Raw genomic sequence first — 8,967 nt, forward strand, 5'->3', positions numbered from 1 at the left:
TTCGTTTGGAAGGACAATTTGCAGCAATATGACCATAACCCATACATTTAAAGCATTTAGTATTAGACGTTCTAGTGGGAGATTTAGGCCTAGAAGTAGATGGCTTAGATTCCTTGGGTTTGAAAGAAGAATCTTTGGAAGGATGTTTAGAAAAAGAAGTTTTGTTTCTCCAAGACTTGGAGTAGTATCCATCATTGGAAGCATTTTTAAAGAGTTTTTCTTAGCAAGTTGGGCTTCCACCTTCATTGCAAGATGAACTAAAGAGCCCAATGATGAATACTCTTGTAACTCAACAATGTCTTGAATATCCTTCCTAAGACCACTCACAAACCTAGCAACCATGGCTTCTTCACTTTCTTCTAATTCAATTTTAAGCACAAGCGTCTCAAGCTCCTTATAATATTCATCCACATTTAGCGTGCCTTGTTGAAACCGTTGGAGTCTCAACATGAGGTCTTTCCTAAAATTTGGGGGCACAAACCTAGCGCGCATATGATCCTTTAAAGAGTTCCAAGAGTCCACGAGAGGACCCTTGTGATAGATAATGTCCTTTACAATTCCATGCCACCATTTCATGGCATAATCACTAAACTCTAGGGTGGCTAGCTTGAGCTTATGCTCATCTTGGATCTCAAAAATTTGTTCACACTTAGCCTCCCAATCTAAATATACATTTGGATCACTAGAACCATTAAAACAAGGTAGCTTGACCGAAAGAAGCTTGGACTTTGCATCATGATAGAAGCCATTGCCGTAGTGAATTCTTTCCCCTTGGTGATGATGTCTTTGTCCATGGACTTGGGGTGGAGGTCTCCTTCTCCTATGCTCATCTTCACGGCCAACATCATTTGAAGAAGCTCTTGAAGATGGTCTATGAGAATGATGTCCATCATGGATAGAAGGAGATGGTCTAGCTTGTTGGACCTCCATCTTTTGCCTTTTCTCCTCCAACCGTCTAATTGTTCTTTGAGCTTCATGTAATTCACCAAGAATTGAAGCTTTGGAAGGAGAATTCTGCTTGTAGGATGCATCACTTGAAAATCCAGCCATTTGTAATTAAAAACAGTAAACACACAAAACAGCAAACAAGTTAAAAAAATTAACAAAAACAGTGAGCTTGGCAATTGAAACTGCCGAAGTGAAATGAGGTAGAAAAAGAGGTCACTCTCGAAGAAATAATGTTCTTGCACCAATCTGATCTTGAGGCCTTGGAATCCTCAAATGAAAGATGTCAAAGCAAGCACACCAATCTCAAAAGCAACCACCACAAAACCAATGAAACAATAAAGACAAACAAGAAAAGGTATAAGCAAAGAAAGGTAATTGCAAAAGGAAAACTATATGTGAGACAAACTCAAAGAGTAAGAATGAAAGACAAACAAGAAAATAAAGAACTCAATGAAAAAAGTAGGCACACAAAAGAATACTTAAGGAAAAGCACTAGAGTAGATGAAGAAAACAAAAATTTAGCTACTGGAAATTTTTTTTTAAAATGCAAACTGTGCTTGATATTCACTGATTTAACTGGAATGATGTAGAGCGAACTGGATTATGAAATTTAAACCACAGAAACTTCAAGATGTTAACTCAAAAATGGCACTGGAATCAATTAAAAACAGTAAGCCAATTAATTGAGATAAATTTTTTAAAATCGCTGCCAGATTACCGTATTCTTTTCGGCAGAATTGTATACTTTTTTTATTTTATTTATCATTTTTTGTGTACTTTGAATTTTTGAATGATTCCTTTTTCTACTCTTTTATAACACTTTGAATATCACAAATCCAGAATTTCAGAATTTTCCAGTGAGTAAATCAATTGCAATAAGGAAAAACAGTAAGCACTTTTTTTCAGAAACAGAGGAATCCTAATAGGAATAAAAAACAGAATGATGAACTAGCAAAGACATAATGGAAAATGATGTATTGGAACTTGTATAGGTCTAGAATACAAGTATGAACTCAATTCTAAAAGGAAAAATGCACAAAGGACCAATATCAATTCAGAAAATTATATGACACCAAAGCAAGAAACAATCAAAGCAATAAAAGTACTACTAGAAGTAATGACAATTATGGAATAACATGACTAAGACAAAACTTGACATGATTACAAAATTAAAAGACACATCACAAATTTTAACAACAAGTGAAAGGAAGCTTAAGGTAAACTCTAGGAAGGATAATGCCATTCCAAAAGAGCAACCATACTCATAAGAAGAATGAGTGCCATAAACCTTTTCACAAACACTTGGTATAAAAGAAAAACAGCAAGAAAAACTCAATTAACACCTAAAGAGCTCTTGAAATTAAAGTGCACACAACTCAACAATTAAACAAGAAGAACCTAAGACTCATGATACCACATGATGTGATTCCACTAGCCATATAGAGAAAGGTTCTTGACCTTCTTAGGAATCACCTTGAGTTGGACATTATAGAGGCACTTTTCTTAGAGTTGGATCATTGTTCTAAGACAAGAACTCACCAAAAACTAGTACCAAATCCCAAACTCATTTGGATGAACCAATTTTAGTCAAATTGAACCGAACAAAAGAGTAAGAAAAGCAAAGGAACAAGATGAATGGACAAGTTAAAAACTACTAGACAACACATACACCCAACAGTAAGGTCTTTAAGCTTTCCACATAGATTTGGAGAGATCAAAGCATCTTGTTCAACAATCTCCCCTTATTTGATGAAGGCAAATCCCTAGTTTGTTTGTGTTGCAGTTTTTGAACTTGAAAGGTCTTGCAAAACAGGATTTGTATACATACAACGCAAGTACAACAACAGGAATTAAAATAGTTTCCCAAGGCACATAAAACCAGTTTTCTGCATAACCCATAAGCAGAAAAAACCAGTTCAAATTAGTGTGGCAAAACCAACTTATTGTGCAGCAGAACCATGGTGTATCAGAGTGTGGCAACAGTAGAATGTAGTAGAATTAAACCCATCAATGCAACCAAATGATTCACAAACTTCTCTCCCTATTTCTCTTCACAAATAGACAAAGAGAACAACTAAGCATAAAACAATCTTAGAGTATTTGCAGTTAATCCGTTGTATTCAAATGTACCAACATTAGTCTTTCATGAAGTGGCCAGGGCCTTCTCTAAGTCTATATGGGACAATGGTCTAGGAGCAACTTTCTTGCACAGGTCAAGAGATCTGAACCATTGTAACCTTCACATAAGAAAGTTATACGGTCAAAGTCAATATTTTCTTCAATACTCTCACCCTTCAAGATAACATTCAATATATCGGTCGTTTTCCTTTGGTCCGAAATATCAATTTCAAATGCTTGAGAAATTCTTCGAAGTATTGCTTCATCAAATTCTGATTAGTAGCAACAAGGACCATAACTTGAGCATTCTGACCAGTAGTAAAACCATCCCACAGATCCATGAATTTAGTTTTCATGTTTAACAAAGCCTCATGATCTGTTGTACGACATTGACCCGAAAAAAACTGTCAACTTCATCAATGAATATGATGCCAGGCTGGAGCTTATGAGTTAGACTAAATATGGTAGACACAATTTTCTAGGCATCTCTAACCACTTGTTCCTCAAGTTTGAAATCCAAACATTGATGAAAACTGCTCAAGACTCCTTAGCAATAGCTTTAGCAAGCATGGTTTTCCTCGTGCTAGGTGGTCCATACAATAGGACACCCTTTTTGTGGCCCATGAAGTTTATCATGAGAAAACAAGGCAGGTTTTCTTAGAGGCAGAATAACAAGTTCATATAGAGCTTGTTTTGTCGTTTTCAGTCCTCCAATAGAGTTAAACGCCACATGAATATGGTCATAATTGATAACATTAAGAGCCTTTTTCGGAAGCCTCGTGATTCAGGTCGAGTTATCGGAGGCTAACGAACAAAACCAAACAACTTAGTGTTGTGCTAGCAGCGTACAAAACCAACTCAACCTTCTAAATGTTCTCATATGAAAACCCAAGTTTATATTGCACAAGGTTATACGAAAATATCATCTGCACGTTTCTCTTTCCACCCCCAAAAATTAAATTGTCACCCTACATTTTCTCTAAAACAAAAAATCCTTCTTTCGAGATCTGGCAGCCACTTGAGAGCTTCCCAAATTACTCAAGATAAGACCTCAAACCTAAGAGGACATAAGCCTCACTGAGAGCTCACACAATTTATGTAGAGTTTATTTACTTCATTCAAATTCAACTTGTAAAATACAATGGGTAGGCCTCCTATTTATAGGTGAAGGAGCCTTGGAAAACAAGCAAGAGGGGTAAGATGGGAAAAGGGAAAAAATGGGCAGCCTTAGGGTTTGACTAAGTCAAACCCGCACCCTAAGCTTGTCCTTCTAGAAACTAGGTCAAATTGCATTCCTAAAGGGCTAGGAACAAGCTAAAATGATACCTACATCCCTATTATGCTAAAGGTACCCTATTCTAGCCTATCTTTTCTATTTGGACCTCTAAAGTGAGCCCATATTATTTACAAACATATTATATTTTTTAGGAAGACCAAAAGGAAGAACTTCTAATATTCAGGTTTATAGCTTGTTCTTCTTTTGTTGATTCTTTCTCGAGGCTTGGTGGGGGCCTTGCTTTGTATCTTGAGATGACTGACCCTTTTGGGAAGTGCTTGTTGTGTCCTTAGTTATCCATCGGTTTGTATCATGCTCCCCAAGTTCGAAAGAATTCGTCCTCGAATTTAGAACCCTTGCAAATAACATAGTGAGTTTGTTCACATGATTTGTATATGGTAGGTGTGAAGCAAACTTATTAAGCTTAGCGAGATTAAATGGTTGAATTCTAGCTACAGGCCATGTTTGGAAAGAATATTTGGGGATGAAATGATTTTGGGGAATCCTCTTAGAAGGTGATAACCTTTAGGAGGTTTTTGAATATCATCCCTAAACTTAATCAAATATATCAAGTATTTAGAATGTTTAGGTAATGAAAAAGACAAGGAAGAAAAACACCTTTGAGGTGAAATGATGATACCCGTGTTATCTTGTTCTTCGTTTTCTCTTTCATTTTCACTTTTGGTTTTTGTTTTAATTTGGGCCTGATGTTCCTCTTTTAGTTTTGGGGGTTCTTTTATTTGGTCAATTGGCAACTATATGCCCAAACCCTAAACATTTAAAACATTTTGTGCTTGAAGGTTTGGTGGGTGACTTAGGGGTAGAGGTAGAAGGTTTGTCTTTAAAAACGTTATAGGAAGAAGTGGTTTCTTTTGAAAAATTGGAAGGAGAAGTTGTTGTTGAAATATTATTTTTATCCTTCCTTGAAGATTTTAGAAGCCATCATGATGAGTAGTTTTGAAAGTTGTTTTCGTTAAAATATGTGATTCCACCTTGATGGCTAGGTGAACCAACTTTTTTAAAGAATAGTACTCATATAATTCTACTACATCTTTAATTTCTCTCCCTAAATCACTCACAAACCTAGTGATCTTTGACTCTTCACTATCATGCATATTTATCTTAGTCAAAGTTGTTTCTAGATCTTTAAAATATTCGTCTACCGTCCTAGGTCCTTGATGAAGTCGTTGGAGCTTCAACAAGAGTTCCTTCCTAGAAGGAGGAGGAACAAACCGCGCACGCATACATGCTTTCAAATCATACCAAAAGACTACGACTGTCCTCTTGTTTAGCCCAATGTCCATTACAGTTTGTTGCCACCATTTGATGGCATAGTCTAAAAAAACTAGGGAAGCTAACCTAACCTTTTGGGCCTCAGTGACCTTATACACATTAAAGAGATGTTCAACTTTAGCTTCCCACTCTAAATACAAAGTAGGGTCATTGGACCCACTAAAACTAGGTAGCTTTACAAAATCAAAAGAATGTTGTGGTTGTTGTTGGTGTTGATGGTGTTGTTTGTCAAAATTATGCACTCGCCAATCATGTTCTTGACTCCCATAGTGCATGGAATGACTAGTTGTTTTTGGCGGCTCCCATCTCCTTTCTTGAGTTTGCCTTGCTTGAGCTTCTTCTAGATTTTGCAATCTTTTCGCTAGTTGGCTTATTTGCTCGTCTTTGTGGACCATTCGCTTCTTGACCTCCACAGGTTCTCCCAAAAGGTGGGCTTTGTGATGTGATTGTGGTTTTGAAGATTCACCTAAAGACAAATGACCCATAATGTTTGCACAAAGGAATCAAACAATTAGTGAAAAAGAAGTTAGAATACACTATCTCAAGTTTGCGTCACTTTTGGTGAAAAGAAATCAAGAGTTTAACACTCAAAGCACTCAAAAAAAATCCTCTAAAAAAGGTCTATCTTGGTGTTGAAAATTTCGCAAGTGAAAGATGACAAAGCCAAACACACTTGATCTTAAAGAACCATAACAAAACTTAAGAAATTTGAAAAGACAATCAAGAAAAGCTCAAAACAAGAAAGCTAAACCAAATTTGTGAAAAGAGATTATGACAAAACTTGAAAAGGAAGACAAGCAAGAAAAAGGCACACAAAAAAGACTTTAAGATACCTACTAAACTTTTAACAATGAAACTTTCTTTAGAAATTTGTCAAAGCAAAAGGATAAAAATTCCACAAAGGTTGAAATCAATTTGTCAATCAAGATGAACCCAAAATTTTGAAAATGTTGCTCTTTGAAATATTGGAACACGAAATAGCTTGCACAAATTCCCTTTTCTCTTTTTTTGTATACTTGTTCTTGGATTATGGAAATGAAATGTCCATGGTTTTGACCATGCATATTTTCATATAACTCCAATTTTCATAAAAAGTTTGGGATTCAAAATAATTGATCACTTGAAATCTTTTGTTTGGAACTTAAATCTACTTCTACTAGAACAAGTTTCTAATTACTTATAAACTTTCACAATAAAAAGGAAGTAAGTAGAGGCAAAAATAGAAGGACTCCTAGAACACTAAAGAACATATGACTCAAGGAAAAAAAGCAAGAACAATAAAAGACATAGACGAACAATCAAAAAGTGAAACAATGCTATTGAATAAAGGTAAATGCCGAAATTAAAAGCAAGAAAATAAAGGGCTGAAATTAAAAGTGCTTAAAAGTAAGGACAAGAATTTAAAGGTACTTGAATGTGAAGACAAGAAATTAAAGATCCTTGAATGTAAAAACAAGGAATTAAAGGTGCAAGAAAAAGTAAAATGTCAAATCAACTCTAAGCAAAATAAGCTCAAGAACCTAAGCTCTGATAACCACATGATGTGAGTTGATTTTTAGATGTTTTCATTTATCGTAACATTTTTACTTAAGGTTGGGATTTTATCAATTTATGGTGAGGACCTAAGGAAGATTCCCTCTGAAAACGAATTTAACAAAGTGGTTAAGTAAGTGTGAAGGTTCACTTCACATAGGCAAAAATGAAAAACAAGATATAGTGAGGATGAGATGCAATTGCAGAATTGAAAATGGGCACAAGGTTAACATCAATGGTGGTCATCGCCTCCCAAATGATGAACCATACTCATGATTATGAGTGAAACAGAAGAGCAACAAAGAATAGAAACTAAAGAGACAAACACATAAAATGGAATGGAGAAATGGAATGAAAAAACTTATGATGGTGGGTGAGAAATGTCACGCCACTTCCCAAATCACTCAAGATAAGACCTCAAACTTAAGAGGACTTAAGCCTCACTAAGAGCTCACACAATTTGTACAGAGTTTTTTTACTTCATTCAAATTCAACTTGTAAAATACAATGGGTAGGTCTCTTATTTATAGGTGAAGGAGCCTTGGAAAACAAACAAGAGGGGTAGGATGGGAAAAGGGAAAAAATGGGCAGCCTTAGGGTTTGACTAACTCAAATCCGCACCCTAGGCTTGTCCTTCTAGAAACTAGGTCAAATTGCCTTCCTAAAGGGCTAGGAACAAGCTAAAATGATACCTACACCCCCTATTATGCTAAAGGCACCTTATTCAAGCCTATCGTTTCAATTTGAACCCCTAAAGTGAGCCCAAATTATTTACAAACATATTATATGTTTTAAGAAGACTAAAAGGAAGAACTTCTGGTATTCAGGTTTATAGCTTCTTCTTCTTTTGTTGATTCGTTCTCGAGACTTGGTGGGCCCTGGCTTTGGGACTTGTATCTTGATATGACTGACCCTTTTGGGAAGTGCTTGTTGGTTTGTATCATCTTTCCACTCCCAAAACTTAAATTGTCATCCTACATTTTCTCCAAAACAAAAAATCCTTCTTTCGAGATCTGGCAGCCAATTCCACACCTTCCAAACTAGGCAAATCAATTCCTATCTTTGCATCAATATCTTTTTCCAATACCTGAGCTTTTTAAAAAAGTCATTCCATATCGCAGTGTTATCAAAAAGTTATTAGTTATCAACATCATAGATGTAGCACACTTTTTTGTGGTGAATTGAATAGTAGAAAATGCTCTTGGAACCCGACCTTTGCCATGCCTTTACCTTCATCATTGCAATAGTTCCTTTACAAATATTTATCAACCCCATGAACACCAATGTTATTGCCATTCATAAAAAGCTTTGGATTTCCAATAAAACAACAAAATATATTCCCTTATGGCCAGATTCTGAGGCATACATATTGTTATTTGACTAACAACCAGTTTTGAAAAGCAGAAACAGGTTTAACCATGCATAAGCAATTATGGAAGCTTTATTCAGAGGTGCCAGAGGCAAACAACAAGATATTTTGTACTTTCAACAAGTTGTTTTACTGTGACAACAAAGAAAACCTTTTCCAAAACAAATAATCACCTTTTAAAGTGATGAAAAATTTGTTCAGACCTTTGCAAAGAAAACCCCAATAGATTCACCCAAAAGAATAAATTTAGATGTTCATATGGTTACAAGGAACACTTACATAAGTTGAGAAATGAAAACACACATACTCTCTTTATTCTTGAAGTTTCTCTTTTGAGCAACTAATATGCATGTGTCAAAGATATCTCTTAACTTTCAAAGAACCCTGCAAGACATATATAATTGAAAAGTAAAAGCACAAAGAAAGACTT

General features: G+C 35.5%; 1 pseudogene; it reads right to left on the reverse strand.

Moving 5' to 3' along the window:
- Window positions 1–3,022: 3,022 nt before the first annotated feature.
- Window positions 3,023–8,464, reverse strand: LOC137809010 (uncharacterized; annotated as a pseudogene).
- Between the last annotated feature and the right edge of the window lie 503 nt (window positions 8,465–8,967).

Source organism: Phaseolus vulgaris, chromosome 2, assembly GCF_051622355.1.
Source record: "Phaseolus vulgaris cultivar YP4 chromosome 2, ASM5162235v1, whole genome shotgun sequence".
NCBI classification, from domain to species: domain Eukaryota; kingdom Viridiplantae; phylum Streptophyta; class Magnoliopsida; order Fabales; family Fabaceae; genus Phaseolus; species Phaseolus vulgaris.